We start from the raw sequence: 15,536 nt of genomic DNA on the forward strand, positions 1-15,536 counted from the left end.
TCGCATGAGTTCCTGAATCCGGGGGCGAAGTGGGGGACATGGTGAGATATAAGACAGACTTTTCCTGTGATGGTAGGAACGTTTCCAGCTCCCCCCCGCACCAGGCCTCCCTTCTGATCCCCAGCCACAGTCTCACTTTTTCCATGGCCTTATCAATTTCTGATAGGCAGGGATGAATCCAGCATTCGAGGGAAAAGGAGGCCCTGGGAAAGGCAAAGCCTGCCAGATCCTTCCACCACGCACATGTGCGGCCCCACATGGGCTCAGGCCCAGCCTCAAAGCGTGACCTCATCCAGCACGGTCACATCTCCTCTTTCCCCTGTGCGTGTGGACCCTGGAATAGGGAGGAAGCTGAGCAGGACAGGAAGTCATCAGTGATAGAAGGCAATGGATACTCTAACTCATCCCAGCTTTGGCCTCCAATTCGGAAGAGGAAGATGGGACTTCCTGAGAGGTTCTATCGGTAGCCTTTGGGTGTAGTTGTTAGTTATTAGTTCTGTCCATCAAGTATTTCTGGTCCTCTCCCGTCTGGGCTCCAGGTAGGATTTGACTTCCTGGCCCACTATGTGGGTGAGTAAGTGCATATCCCCAGCACTAGCCAATGAGTTGTTAATGGAAGTGACATGAGTCACTGCTTTGCTAGGCACGTAAGCGTGGTGGGTTATCTTTTTTCTTTCTGGTACCATGATTGGCCATGCTTGAGATGGTGGAAGCCCCGATTCTTTGAAGGCCTGAGTGACTGACTACAGAATGAATAGAGCCCTTCCGCCATGATGGATGTGTAGCACATGCAGGAAACCAGTGTGTGCTGATTTATGTTTCTGGAACTAGGTACTCCGTGTTACTAGCCTAGACCAATGGACACAGTGGTGTGGAATGGCAGGCAAGATGGAGGAGAGGAAGCGCTGGCTCCAGTCACAAGTTCCTAGTTCAGTGCTTGTCTCTTCTTAGTTCTTCTCAATAATATTGCCAGTAACTTATGGGGCACCTGGGTGGCTCAGTCGGTTAAGGGCTCAACTCTTGGTTCCAACCCAAGTCATGATCTCAGGGTTGTGAGATTGAGCCCCGCATCAGGCTCCGTGCTCAGAGTGAAGTCTCCTCAAGATTCTCTGTCTCTCTCTCCCTCTGTCTCTCCCACGTGTGCGCGTGCTCTCTCTCTAAAATAAATAAATAAATATTTTAAAAAATATGACTGATAACTTGTGATCTTGAAACTGATCAGATTTCTCTGAGTATTAGGATTCTTATCTGTAACATGAGGATACGATACTTGCTTCTCGACATTCCCATGAGGATGCAATGCAAACGTCTAGCGTGTTGTCTGTTTCGCTTTGGACATGTGTTACTCTGTCTGCTTACTGTTTTATTGCTTCTAATGTGCCTGTTTTGCACATTCAACTTTGCTACATTTACAATCATTCCCACCTTCCAATTAGGTGGCATGTAAGTAATGCTGTGTCTTGCTTTCAAATAGTGTCCAAGTTACTTAAATATGATAGTTGGCACTCAGTAAACAATAGAAATTATTTTTTTTAATTTTAAAAAAAGATTTTATTTTTTTGAGGGAGAGAGAGAGAACATGCAGCAGGAGGGGGCAGAAGGAGAAGGAGAGAGAATCCCAAGCAGACTCTGTCCTGAGCATGAAACCAGACGTGGGGCTCGATCCCACCACGCTGAGATCAGGACCCCAGCCAAAACCAAGAAGTCAAACACTCAATGGACTGAGCCACCCAGGCACCGACTGTGGAAATTATTTGTATCTTACATGTTATCCCATTGAACTTTTCAGGATTTGTCCCATCTAGAAAATGGGAATCATAACCATACTCTCAAAGGAGCCGATGAAGTGGAAATGCTTTCAGAGTATCAACGGCCATGAGGTAGAGTGAGTAATAACCTTCCAAGGACCCTGCCTTCTGGAGGGCTTCCTGATCACACCTTCCCCAAGCCTGTGCATCTGGAACGTTTAGTTCTAGCGGGGCTCTTGAGGAAGACGGTATGTATGGGGCAGCCGGACACTGCACTCCAGGGGGACACAGCAGTGTCCAACCAAGCCCAGCTGGAAAAGGAAAGCTAGGGTGCAGAATTATTTAGTCAGACCCAGGTTGAAGCCATTTTCATCTCTCAGAAGCCATGGCCCCTTAGATTTGTCATTTTGACACCTCAGATATATCTTTTATAATATGGGGACATTACTAGATTTCTTACTGGATTGCTGTAAGGACTCAATGGAAACATATATATAAAGAGCATAGAGCGTGCTGTCCAATTTTGCAGCCACTGGACACACATGGTTATGAAGCACTTGAAACGTGGCCAGTCCAACTTGAAGTGTGTTGTATGCATACAATAAGGGCTAAATTTCAAAGATTGAGTGTAAACCAAAGGATATAAAATATCTCATCATCACTTTTATATTGATACTGAAGTGCTAATATTAAAATGATAATATTTTAGATAGACTGAGTTATGTAAATATAATATTAAAAGTCATTTCACCTATTTCTTTTTATTGTTTCTCTTTTTTTTAATGTTCTTTTTTTAAAAAGTTTATTTATTTATTTACTTTTAGTCATCTCTACCCCAACTGGGGGCTTGAACTCACAACCCTGAGATCAAGAGTTGTATGCTCTTCCAACTGGTCCAGCCGGGCACCCCTTTACTCTTTCTTTTGTGGCCACTAGAAAATGTAAAAGTACATTTACGGTTCACATTTGTGAGTGCAATTTTTTGGTCTAGAATGACGACCAACCCATAGTACGTACTCAGTAAAAGTTGAGCAGTGGCAGGCAGGATGCCAGGGACTTGTAGGAGAGAATCCTGGGGTTGTGCCAGGAAAGAGCACTAAAGAGGAAGAGAATGCATCTTCATGCAGGCAAACTTGTCTTCATGGTTTCAGTAGGAAAGAGGGCATGCTTCCTGTTCTGATTGTGGTGGAGATGAGGGACAATACACTTCCTGTTTTATCTCCTGTCCCCTCAGTCCCTCCTCCAATGATACTGCTGATTATGCTGCTCAAGTCTCAGAGGTGATTTTTTCTGTGACCTTGTTTGTCCTCCTCACTAAAAGGCCAGCTCCCTGAGAGCAAGCCCCATATCTGTTCCGGTTCCTCCTTTATCCCTGGCATCCCTGGCCTGATGCTTAACTCAAACCATGTACTCAATAAACTTTTTTGCAAAGAAGAAATATTTCTCCCAGAGGGTCTTAGACATTTGGACACGTACTGCTTTTTGTTTCCCCCCAAATTTTATTTTTAAATTTTAATTTCTTTTTAAGATTTTATTTATTTATTTGAGAGACAGAAAGAGAAACCACGAGCAGGGGGAAGAGGCAGAGGGAAAGGGAGAAGCAGTTTCCCCACTGAGCAGGGAACTCGACCCAAGACTTGATCCCAGGACCATGGGATCACGACCTGAGCCCAAGGCAGACATGCAACCAATTGAAATACCCAGGCACTCCTACCCGCCAGATTTTGATATGTGAGTGGCATTTTAGAGGAGCAAGCAGTTAGCTATGTATGCCCAGGCAGGAATATAACCTCTTTTTTTTTTTTTTTAAAGATTTTATTTATTTATTTGACAGAGATCACAAGCAGGCAGAGAGAGGGGGAGGGGAAGCAGGCTCCCTGCTGAGCAGAGAGCCCGATGTGGGGCTAGATCCCAGGACCCTGGGATCATGACCTGAGCCGAAAGCAGAGGCTTTAACCCACTGAGCCACCCAGGCGTCCCAGGAATATAACCTCTTAACCCGCAGTGTCTTTCATCTGTCAAATGGGAATATTCCTACTTCTCTTTATATTTACTTTGTATTCGTATTTATTTATTTTACGGAGGTACAATTAACATACAATATTGTATCAGTTTCAGGCGTACAACACAGTGATTCAACAACTCTACGCATTACACAACGCTCACCGTGATCTGTGTGGTCACTGTCCATCACCAAACATTATCACAGTCTTGTTGACAATATTCCCTGTGCTGTACTTTTCATCTCTGTGACTTATTAATTTTAGAACTGGAACTTTGTGCCCTTCATCCCCTTTATTTATGTCACTCATTCCCCATACACCTCCCTTCCAGCAATCAGCAATCACCACTTTTTACTTTTTTTTAAAGATTTTATTTATTTATTTATTTGTCAGAGAGAGAGAGAGAGAGAAAGCACAAGTAGGCAGAGTGGCAGGCAGAGGCAGAGAGAGGGAAACAGGCTCCCCACTGAGCAGAGAGCCCGATGCAGGGCTCGATCCCAGGATCCTGGGATCACGACCTGAGCCGAAGGCAGTGGCTTAACCGACTGAGCCACCCAGGAGTCCCTTTACTTTGTATTTTAATAGTCTGTTTGTTCATTTGCTTGTTTTTTATTTTTTAGATTCTGCATGGTATTTGTATCTCTCTGACTTATTCCACTCAGCCTAACACCCTCTAGGTCCATCCGTATTGCCCCAAGTGGCAAGATCTCTTTCTCATTTATGAGTGACATTCCCTTGTACACACACACACTACCTCCTCTCTACCCATCCATCCACGGATGGGCACTAGGTTGCAGCCATATCTTGGCTATTGTAAATAATGCTGCACGAAACACAGGGCATGCATAGATCTTTTCGAATTAGTGTTTTCATTTTTCTTGGGTAAATACCCAGCGGCAGAATTACTGGATCATATGGTAAGAAATAAACGTCTTCACAGCAACACTAGGAAAGCAATTTTGCTCATGTCAGGACATTTTCCTGGGTTCTCAGCAGCTTCGGGCTAAGAAGAAGCCCTGAACTCCTTTCTCTGGGAAGAGCACTGTCCTTACACGGATATGAACTGAAAGCCACCTTCTGCAAAAGCTGTACGCTTTCCGTGCGTGACACTCCGAACATGAATTCGCATGCCACACGCACACCTGATACCCAGCTCAGGGATCGGGGCATGCACATTTCTATTTGCCCTCTGATGACATTAGTGTGGGGGCTCCCAGAGCATTTTGCAGATGACAGATCCCTAGATGTAGAAATGTGACCAGAGTCACTGTGATAGTGATGGGAGGACGATGGTCATTTTTTTCCTATAAAAGTACCAAGAGGAGAAGTAAATCAGTAGCTGAAAGTTACAGAAGGATGGATTCCTCGTGGTAGAAGATGACCCAATCAGAAGCAGAGGACCTGAATCCAAGTGAGTCTTAGTCTTTTGGGCCTCAGTTTCCCCGGTGGTAAAAGGGGGTGGGCTGGCCCCCGCTCAGCCCATCCTCAAGGGTCGCTGAACGATGAGACATGACGATGGATGTAAAATCACTTTATGAACTGTGATACCCTTTATAGATGCAAATGATGATTGATTTTCATTAGAGCATCCGTCAGCAGAAGAGGGTGCCTCATGAAGCCGTGTCAATTGGGCCAAAGATGATTTGGAGCAAGCCCGGGTCCTGAAAGCCGAGTAACATGGAGACAGGTGAGGCTTACATCAGAAGGATTTCCAGATGGCACGAACACACGTGAGCTGGGCTGCACCTGGCTCAGGGGCAGGGCTGCATGTGGAGAGTCCTTGGTGGGAAGATGGCAGCCAGGGGCCACCCCTTCCTGCCCCCCAACCCGCATGCCCTGGAGCCGGGGTGCTCTTTCACTCCCATGATTCCATGCTCTAGATTCTAAACAGTGCCCTGCAGATGTTGGCTTCCTTCAGGGGCCCGGGCAAGGTGCATTTCGAGGGAACAATGTGTTGGGTCTTGGAGCAAAAGTCTCTAATAAATGGCTGGCATGGGTCTCTGGACATCAAACAGCTCTTAGAAATAATATTTGGAGGAGTTAAGTGTCCATGAATGGGGAACACATGGATTAGATTTCCATGAAATGCATATGGATGTAAAAATGAAAGAAAAGCTTCGGGCGCTTGCACGCTGGGATGGATTCATTTTACCTAGAACAAAAAATAAAATAAAATAAAATAAAATAAACAAAACAAAATAAAATAAAATAACAAAATGAAACCAGATAAAATAAAACAAACCCCTCGGAGGCAGTGGACATATCCCACAAGGATTCCCTTCCTCTTGTCCCCAGAAGCACCCTCCAGTTGCAGCAAGGTGGGTCAGAGGGACGGAGAAGGGCGGGACCCAGCTGGGAAGGCCACAGAGCTGTGCGCGATGCCGCTGCCGCCGCCATTTGGCGTCTCACTACCTGTCGCCTGGGAATAAAGGGAACACACACGATAGCCCGTCCAAGACCCGGCCGTGGACCGGCAGGTACCAGGGCTGCGGAGGAAAAGCCAGCTGCCCGTTTCTGGGCCCCGCTCGGAGAGCGAGCTCTAGAGCTGATTGTGTGACGCGTCAGAAGAAACGCAAGCTAAATACTGTTTAATTGACAGAGCAGATTGTTTACTTTCAAATAATTGCACTAAATTGCAGTGCTTAAAAAGTACTTAGACTTTGCAGCTTGGCTCTGCCGGCCTGTTCCTGTGCGCCTGTTGGGGGCGGGTCAGGGAGGGGGCGGGGCAGGCCGAAGGCCCTTGGAAGGGCACCAGGAAGACTCTGCGGTAGGGCAGGGCTGTGGGGTCGGCTGGCCATGAGCCCACGAGTCCTCTGGCTTTGCTGAGGCTTCCTGGTCAGCTCTCCAGGGTACCAACTCTCTCTGAGTCTTGGAGGTCCTCCTGCTCCGGGTCAGAGTGCTTTGTCCTCAGCGAACTGACCCTCCCACAGGTCTCAAGGGTGCCCACGCCTCTCCTCCACGTGCAGTGTTAACAGTTCTGAAAAGCTGCTGCTTTGAGTGGAAGTATAATTCTCGTCCTGACAAGGGAATCAGGGAGCCTGGGCATTGCCCCGGGACCCCCAGGAGGCATGAACACGCATACAACCAGAGCTGATTTTCAGCAGGTCATTAAAACACTGAAATACGGGGTGCCTCAGCAGCTCAGTCGGTTGAGCGTCTGACTCTTGGTTTCGGCTCCAGTCACAATCTCAGTGTGGTGAGATCGAACCCCACACCTGGCTCCACACTGGACATGGAGCTTGCTTGAGAATCTCTTCTCTCCTTCTCCCTTGGTCCATCCCTCTAAAAGGTCCTTCCCTCTAGAAAACACAAACACACACTGAAAGACTTCTGCATTGGTTGGGGCACAGCTGTTCCTTGAGCTCCTGGGTGCCTCTGGTCTTCCTGGTTGCCCCAGTCCCTGCTCTGGAGGCCCAAGACAACTCCACAATTCGGAGGTTAGAGAGTCAACCCGAGACACCAAAGAGATCCTTTGGACTCTATCCCAACACACAGGCAGTGCCTACTCTGTCTATGCAGAAAGTAACCCTCAGATGAATGGCCATGACCTCATAGGGGACCGAGTCACGTACAAGCCAGCCTAGAGGACACTCGTAAGTTGATGGAAGTAAATGTAACCAAATCATAGGGCGGTCTTTGTCGGACCTGGGCCCATACGATCCGCCCCCAACCCCTGCCACTGCCATCCCAGGCGGGGCTGTTGAAAACATTTGGCACCAGGAGCAGAATGTCTAAGCTTTGTAATATGTTTCTCAAGGGCCTGTGAAAATATCTGAGAACTGGAAAAATATTTTTGGCTCTCAGATACAAAAATAAAACCACAAAATTAAAATTAATATATGTTTAAATGTCTACAAACCATAACATTACGTCAATGACTCAACCGTAAGCCAACTCAATTTGTATATAGTTATAAAAAACTATTTTAAATGTGGACTGTGGGTGAATTTTAATTTATTTGCTACAGCGGAGATGGAGACCTCTTAAGAAAGAGTCCCAGGAGTCACCAGGATCAAAATGTCCCAAAGCATAGCACCCAGAAGGCTGGTCCAGACCTTGTCCCTAGGCTTTGCTCTGCTGCCTGCTAACCATCCCCCTTTCTTCTCCAGTTGTCTTCTTCCTTGGCCCGTTTGACAGGACGGGATGCCCTTCTACTCCCACCTCCCTCTCTGACTGTGTCTACTTCTCTCTCTGCAATATTTACGATATTTGATATTTAGCCGAGTGTTTGCTTGGGCTGGGCCTCAGCCCTCTGCTCATCTGTCTCACACTCTCTCATCCGCCCTGACAGTGTCAGCTGTCACCTCCATGTGGCTGGCTTCCAAACCCGTGTCCCCAGCCCCAGCTTGCAGTGGAGCTCCAGACCCATATCTCCAAGAGTAGATTGAATGCTTCCTCTCAGGTGTCCTGCCCTCACCTCCGGCTCAGCGTGCCCCAAGGCCACCTCTCCTTAATCCAAAATGCGGCCCTCCCCACCCCCATCCCACCCTGCCTCTCCTGCCATAAATAATACCAAGCACATTTTCCAAGCAGCGCCCCCCAAAACTCTAAGTCACCCCTGACATCTCCCTCTTCTTCCTCCTCCTATCCATCAGCACCCCCTGGGAACTGTGTGTTCTCCTTTTCTTTTCTCGTACTCACATTGGTCCTTCTTGGTCATCCCAGTCCCACCATCTTGGTCCAGGCCAGCACAGGCGATCAGGCTTCCTCCCAAGTCCCAGCTCTGGCTCACAGGAGGTAGCCACCTGGAGTACAGGGTGGGGAAGGATTTGAAGGCTACCTTTGGCCTTGTTGGGGAAGACAGCCGTGACCGATTACTGATGTCTGCCATGGACACAGAAGGAGGGGGAGGTGGTACGAATTCTGCCATCCTCAGCCTAGGCTTTTTGAAGTTGACCCCTGAGCCTAGGCAGCTGTTACTGGCCCGGCCTCCCAGCCTTCAACGGCTCCTCTCCTCTCCATACATTGTCCCGTATGCTGTTTCCAAGACCAAGGAGGGATAGCACTTGCTTCTGAGAAGCCCCCTTCCCAGAAGCCATCTTTGACGATTTGCCTGACATGACATGAAGCCCAGTCTTCTAGGCTGGTGTTCAGACCCCAGTGGGTTTGACTCAGCTTTCTTCTCCCCATTAAACCTTAGAACCAACACCTTGCTCCAAATAACTGGACCTAGTCCTTGGTCCCTGACTGTGTCTTCCTCCAGCCACCCACTCGTCACTGCTCACAATCCTCTCCCAGCCAGGAATCCCTTCCACTTTCCACTCCACCTGCCCACCTCTCCCACCCAAGCACCAGGCTTAGTTTCCGAATAGCGATCTTCCTGAATGTGCTCTCTGTGTCACGTGTGATTCTAAGTGATTCCCTCATTGAATCCCCATGACAATGCTAGGAGGGGAGTATCAATTATGACCATAACAATGCTAGGAGGGGGGGTATCAATTATGATCATTCCTGTTTTTGTTTTGTTTTGTTTATAATTTAAAAAATTTTTTTATAGGGGCGCCTGGGTGGCTCAGTGGGTTAAGCCGCTGCCTTCGGCTCAGGTCATGATCCCAGGTCCTGGGTTCGAGCCCCACATCGGGCTTTCTGCTCAGCAGGGAGCCTGCTTCCTCCTCTCTCTCTGCCTGCCTCTCTGCCTACTTGTGATTTCTCTCTGTCAAATAAATAAATAAAATCTTTAAAAAAAAAAAAATTTTTTTATAAACATATGATGTATTATTAGCCCCAGGGATACAGGTCTGTGAATCACCAGGTTTACACACTTCATAGCACTCACCATAGCACTTACCCTCCCCAGTGTCCATAACCCCACCACCCTCTCCCGACCCCCACCCCCGGCAACCCTCAGTTTGGTTTGTCAGATTAAGAGTCTCTCATGGTTTGTCTCCCTCCTGATCCCATCTTTTTTTTTTTTTTTTAAGATTTTATTTATTTATTTGTCAGAGAGAGAGAGAGAGGGAGAGAGAGAGAGAGAGCACAGGCAGACAGAATGGCAGGCAGAGGCAGAAGGAGAAGCAGGCTCCCAGATGAGCAAGGAGCCCGATGTGGGACTCGATCCCAGGACGCTGGGATCATGACCTGAGCCGAAGGCAGCTGCTTAACCAGCTGAGCCACCCAGGCGTCCCTCCTGATCCCATCTTGTTTCATTTATTCTTTTCCTACCCCCCAGCCCCCCCACGTTGCATCTCTACTTCCTCATATCAGGGAGATGATCATTCCCGTTTTACAGATGAGGCACAGAGAGGTTAAATAACCAGCCTGAGGTCACACAGCTTCTAAGGAACAGAGGTGACTAAGAACCCAGTTAGGCTGACTTCAGAATCTGCATCTTGGTTATCATGTCCCTTGTCCCTTAATTCTCTCCTCTTCCAGGCAGACCTCTGTGTCACCCAGGCCCTCTTCGGCAGTGCCTTCTGTCTGTGCCACTCAGCGGAATTGTCTCAGCTTGCTTTGCTGTACCTCAGATATCAGTGAGGACAAAACACATTGACCCCCAAGAGTCCGTGACAGTAGTATAATGACATAAGGGCCATCACCTTTCAGGTCCCTCCCAAGTACTGAGGATTCCCTCTCATGCTGCTTTGGACATGTTATTTTATTCAATTTTTACTCTAGGAGATAGGAGGGTATTATTATGCATACTTTATATATAAGGAAATGTAAGACCAGAAAAGTCAAGAAATTTACCCAAGCTCACACAGCAGTCAGCCACACTTTCCCCCCTTCCTGACAACTGCGTTTTGTGTTTTAGTTCTCTGGGTGTACAAGAAAGACAAGAATGGAGGTGGGCTTCTCTTTTCCATGGGCTTCTCTTTTCCATCCCACCGCACATACGCGTCAAAGGGATGAGAGGATGGGAGCCCCATCCGGTGCATGTGAGGACATGGATGGCCAGGGTGGGGTGTGGCCGGGGACACCTCTCCAGCCTCGGAGCACATTGGGTAGTCACTCTGCTAAGAGCGGAAGGAACGTGGCCCGTGTCTTGGTCTCAAACCTCCTTTTCTTTCTTATTTCTTCTTCTTTCTCTGCTGTTCTCTCTTCAAGGGTTTCTTGCCTTCCCATCTTGCCACCTCCTATAAAATATGATTTTAGGCATCGCGGCAGGAATATGCCTGCAAGGCTTTCCCCGCCGGACAGTTGGGCCCTGTGCTGGCGGCCGTGACCATGAGCCGCGTGGTAGACGTTCACGGTGCATACGGCTGTGGGGGCACCTGGCAGACGAGCTCCAGGTAAATCCCCAGAGAAGGAAGGTCTCAAAACAGAGTCTGTCGACTTCATTTCCAAGACAGAAATCGCATTTGTGTCTCTGAGAAAAAGGTGAAGCCGAAAAGATCCCCCTACAGCCACCACTGGCAAAACAAGTCGACTCTATCTACAAAGTGAGTTCATAAACCTTTCTGATCTGAGATAGTTTGTATTACCTGAGTTTCCCCCAAAATCCTAAATGAGAGCAATTGCCAGCTTCTAAATTTAGGCATTTGTGGGCGCCCGTTGGCAGAGAGAAGAAAGGCTTGCTTCAGTGCTGTGGTTTGCCTTGAAACCCAGTCAAGCCCCAAATTCCAAACACAAAGCAGCTGTTTGCCCAGAATCTGAGCCGGGATGTTTCATATCGATGCCCCTGCCCCACACCCAACCCATCGCTTCCCCCCACCCCCACCCCTTCTCTTTTTTCATTACTAAAGTGCCAAAAAAGCTCAGCGTGAATGAAAATTGGGATGGGTGCAAATTCAAGCCAACATTATCTGCCACAGACGATCAAGGATTCTGGGGCGGGCCTGCGGGCAAGCCAGCCGGGCAGACCTGCCCCAGCGCCACTGTTTACAGAAGAAAGGAAAAAATAGAAATTGATCTATGGCGTTGGGACAGGGGCTGGGTCAGGCGGGGCAAAGTATTCAGTTGCCACTCTTTCGGCCTCACGAAATGCCAGCTGATCCCTATCGGGCCCCAACTGGGGTATCTTTAAGGTAAATCTCCTGTTCCACACTCGGAGCCAGGTGTCTGTTTTCCGATGCCTGGGCACCGTGGTCCACCTCCACCACTGAATCCACCCGATCGGGTGACGTCTCGGGTCCTGCGGCAGGGCGGGCATTCGGACACAGCCCCTCCCCTTTGCTGGGCTGTGGGCCCTCTCTGGAGGAAGGTTCTGTCCCCAGGCCTGGCGCCAGCTGTCTCCAGGAAGCCACGTCCCATTCATAGGACAAAAAAGTCCCGTGGGGTTTAGTCTTCTCCCGTGAAGTGCCCAGGTCTCGAATTTACTAAAAATCGGTAACAGGGGATGACGTGCAGATGTCAGGCTGAGACCTAGAGAGAGAAGGTGTGTTTCTTGCACGCCCGTCACTTGCCAGTGTCGGTGGATGGTGGTTTCCGTTCATGCTCCTCAGGCTATAAAGGACATGCTGGTTCCCATTTTACAGATGAGAAAGCTGAGGGTCAGTAACTTTCAAAGGTCACGCAGCTAAAGTGACCTGGTGACGGTTCGAAGAAAGGACACCTGATCCGAAGCCTGTTTCTTCTCCCCGCCGCCAACCGTCTCCCACCAATATCAGAATTTCTTCACGTTGAGCCACTGCTTATTCCTACATGCCTTGTCGTCTCTATGGGCACCTCCTCGGGCCTTGGTTTCTTCGTCTGTAAATAAGGCAGTGGGAGGAAAGCAGCTCTGGCATTTTCTTTCCCAGCTCTGACATTTCTGAAATCCTGTGTCTATGGCTACAGTCAGAGACTTTCAGGCAATAAATCAAGGTGTTTGAAAATTACAAATAATCAGGGGAAGCCAGGATTCGCAGTGGCTGGGGCCTTTAAGCCATGGTCTATAAAAAATAAAGACGGACTTGAGAGGTTTGCTGTTGGCAGGCGAGGTACCCAGCTTAACTGGGCTCTCCGTTGGTGTCCTTGGAGCAGGGCTCCCTAATGTGACTGGACGGGTGGCGCCCGCTGGGCATGTTGGGCCCCTGGTGCGTGGTGTGCCCCCATTGGGCTCCGGGCCAGGGTGAGATGCCAGGGTCTGGGGAGCCGCCCGGGGTCCCGTCAGAGCACGTGGCAGGCAGATTTGGCAGGCCCCATGGTGTTTGCTTTGCATGGAGAGCTCTTGAGAACCAGTCCCCCGTCCTCTTTTGCTCCCGTCTATGACCCTTACCTTCCCTCTTCTGCCCCCCCTCTTCCCGCTCTCAATGAGTGTGGCGGGAACCTGGCCAGCAACTGAGAGAAAATGAAGACATTTCTCAAATGGCATGTTCCAGTGGCTGAGCTCTGGCCGGCAGAGCCTGGGGGGGAGTGGGGCCGGTTCCCTATCCATCCCCTAAATATCCTAAGTATGTTCCCTCTTTGGCCGCAAAACCACAGCAATGTCTCCCTTCCTCCCCTCCGCCCTGGGACCCAGGGTCTGCAAGGAGATCAGCCCGCCGCAAGGTCCTGGAGGCGCCAGCATTGCCAAGGGCGGGGTCTCGGCCAGCTTGGCGCTCAGCAGGCCCCCGGGCTGGCGCTGGCTGTGGGTCGCATGGCCTGCCCCGGCTTCTGACTGCGTGGGCCCGAGCGCCATTCCCAGAGCTGCGTGTTGGGTGTGTGGTGTATGTATATGTGTGTGTCAACTTCGTGGGGAAGGCCTGCTAGTCCCTTGGTTAGTCCCCCTGGGGAGCAGCCTTCCCTCTTCCCATTGTTCCTTGGAACTCTGAGTGCCACTGGGCATTGAGCTGGCCTACTGGGCATTCCCTCCCAGGCCCATCTCTGACACTGACCATAACCTCTCACCTCTCGGAAAGCCACTTCCTTCCCAAGGCCTCTGCTGTACCACAAAAACGTCAGGCGAGATAGCAGTTCTGGAACATTCGCTGGGGAGTTCGGTGAAGGGAAACTCAGACAGGAGGGAGATACCCAATGACAGAAGCCAGGCCCACAGCTCCCAGGCAGCCACATTTTTACCTGTTTCTGACATTTCACTCATCTCACATTGGGTGTGTCCACTTAGCTCTGCATGGCAAGACCGCAGGTGATGTCACCAGTGCCTGTGACACAGTGCTTGTCTTTATGGGGGCTTCCATTGTGACCAGGGATAGAATTTGCACCAACAGAAATGATCAGCCATTGGATCCAAGGAAGAAAGGATTGATGGGTGTCCTACAGTAGACAGAGATGGGTCTTGGTGCGAGTGACAGTCTGTCCCTGCCATTCTGTGGAGGATATTCCTAGAGTCTTGGTGTTGGGTCTCCTGGGGCTTTCCTTTGGACTGATGGCTCCTGCTCTCTTTCTGGTACCACAATCCAAACATCAGAGTCCCAAGGGTCTGGCATCCTTCTACTGAGGCTCAGCTCTCTCTCCTTTGGAGGGGTCCCCCATAGCATGGCTTCTGATACCACCTCATGTCCCTGAAGTCTGCATACTCAGTCCCAGTGCACTGTCCAAGGTCTAGACCTACAGTTCTATCCACTTCTGGGCACTTTCCAATATGTCTTCCTCATACCTGTCATTCAACAAGGGCACCAAAGTCAACTGTCCCAATCCAGCTCATCCTTTGATGTCCCCAGGTTGGTTCTTGGCACCACCAAACCGCAGGGTGACCCAAGCCCAAATCCTGGACTTTTACTTCAGATGTGCTATGCCTCTCCCCATTCTCCTGCCTGGCTCCCCTCTCTTTTCTCCTCTTTTCAGACACACTGGAGCCACCATGCTGGAGAGACCACGTGGAGACCATCTGCCTGGGGAGTCCTCTCAGTTCCAGTGACTGGCCCAGGGGACAGCCAACATTTTGTGCAATTGAGGACCTGTCCAATGACTCCAGCACCACCACCACCTGGCAGGAACTGCTTTCACCTGGCTGGTGAGAGCCACCAAGGTGAATCCCATTGCTCTTCAAACCATGAGCTAATAATAAACGAAGATTTTTGTTTATGACACTCATTTTGCAGCGGTTTGTTACGCAGCAGTAACTTACTCATATATCAGGTTGCAGAACTAGAAAGTTCTTGTTTGAGAGCCTGGCTCCCAGACCAGCTGCCTCAGCCAACTCACTGGCCTTCCATACCACAGTTTCTCCATCTGTGTAACGGAGGCAATATTGCGTGCACAGCATCGCCGTGAGGCTTACGGGTGACACAGGAAAATGTCTGGTACAGTATCCCTCACTCAGCTTGTTCACGATAAATGACAGCTGGCATTGTTATCCCCTCTAACTAGAAGACGTCCTGTGCCCTCCACCCCAGTCTCAGCTTAGTCAGATTTTGTCCTGCTCAAACCCCTCCTCTTTGATGATGACTTTCCTCCTCCTCCAGCTGGAAGGAAACCGTCTCAGCTCCAACTTGGCTCCAGCTCTTGACACTTCTCACACGTCTCCTCCTCTTATGGGTATTTGGCATATGGTTGTAAGACTTAGACACACCTTCCTACCCAGGGAACTGCCAGTGGGTAGGAGCCGCGGGCCACCTCTCAGCCATCCTGCATTCCCCTGGGTGCCTCTTTGCTCACACGGAATGCCCTGCAAGAAATATTTCTTGCCTAGGACAGATGGACTATAGAATATTTCTTTTCAGGACCCCCAATTCATTTCTGACCCAAGATCCCCATGCTGCAGGGACTCAACAGCTTCAGCTTGGTTTCCTCCCAATGCTGTGGCTGGGTCTTGGTGCTTCTTGTGACTTCTCTAACGTGAAGTCCATAGCCCACCCGTGATGGACGTCAGCGAACCGGCCAGCACCTGCCACCTGACAATGCAGAATGCAAGTAATGAGAGGGAAGCCCCATGTTCCCTGAAGGGACTGGCACCTGAGGGAGTTTGGGACCAGACCAGGCAGGT

The sequence above is a fragment of the Lutra lutra genome, chromosome 17 (genome assembly GCF_902655055.1).
Source record: "Lutra lutra chromosome 17, mLutLut1.2, whole genome shotgun sequence".
NCBI classification, from domain to species: Eukaryota; Metazoa; Chordata; class Mammalia; order Carnivora; family Mustelidae; genus Lutra; species Lutra lutra.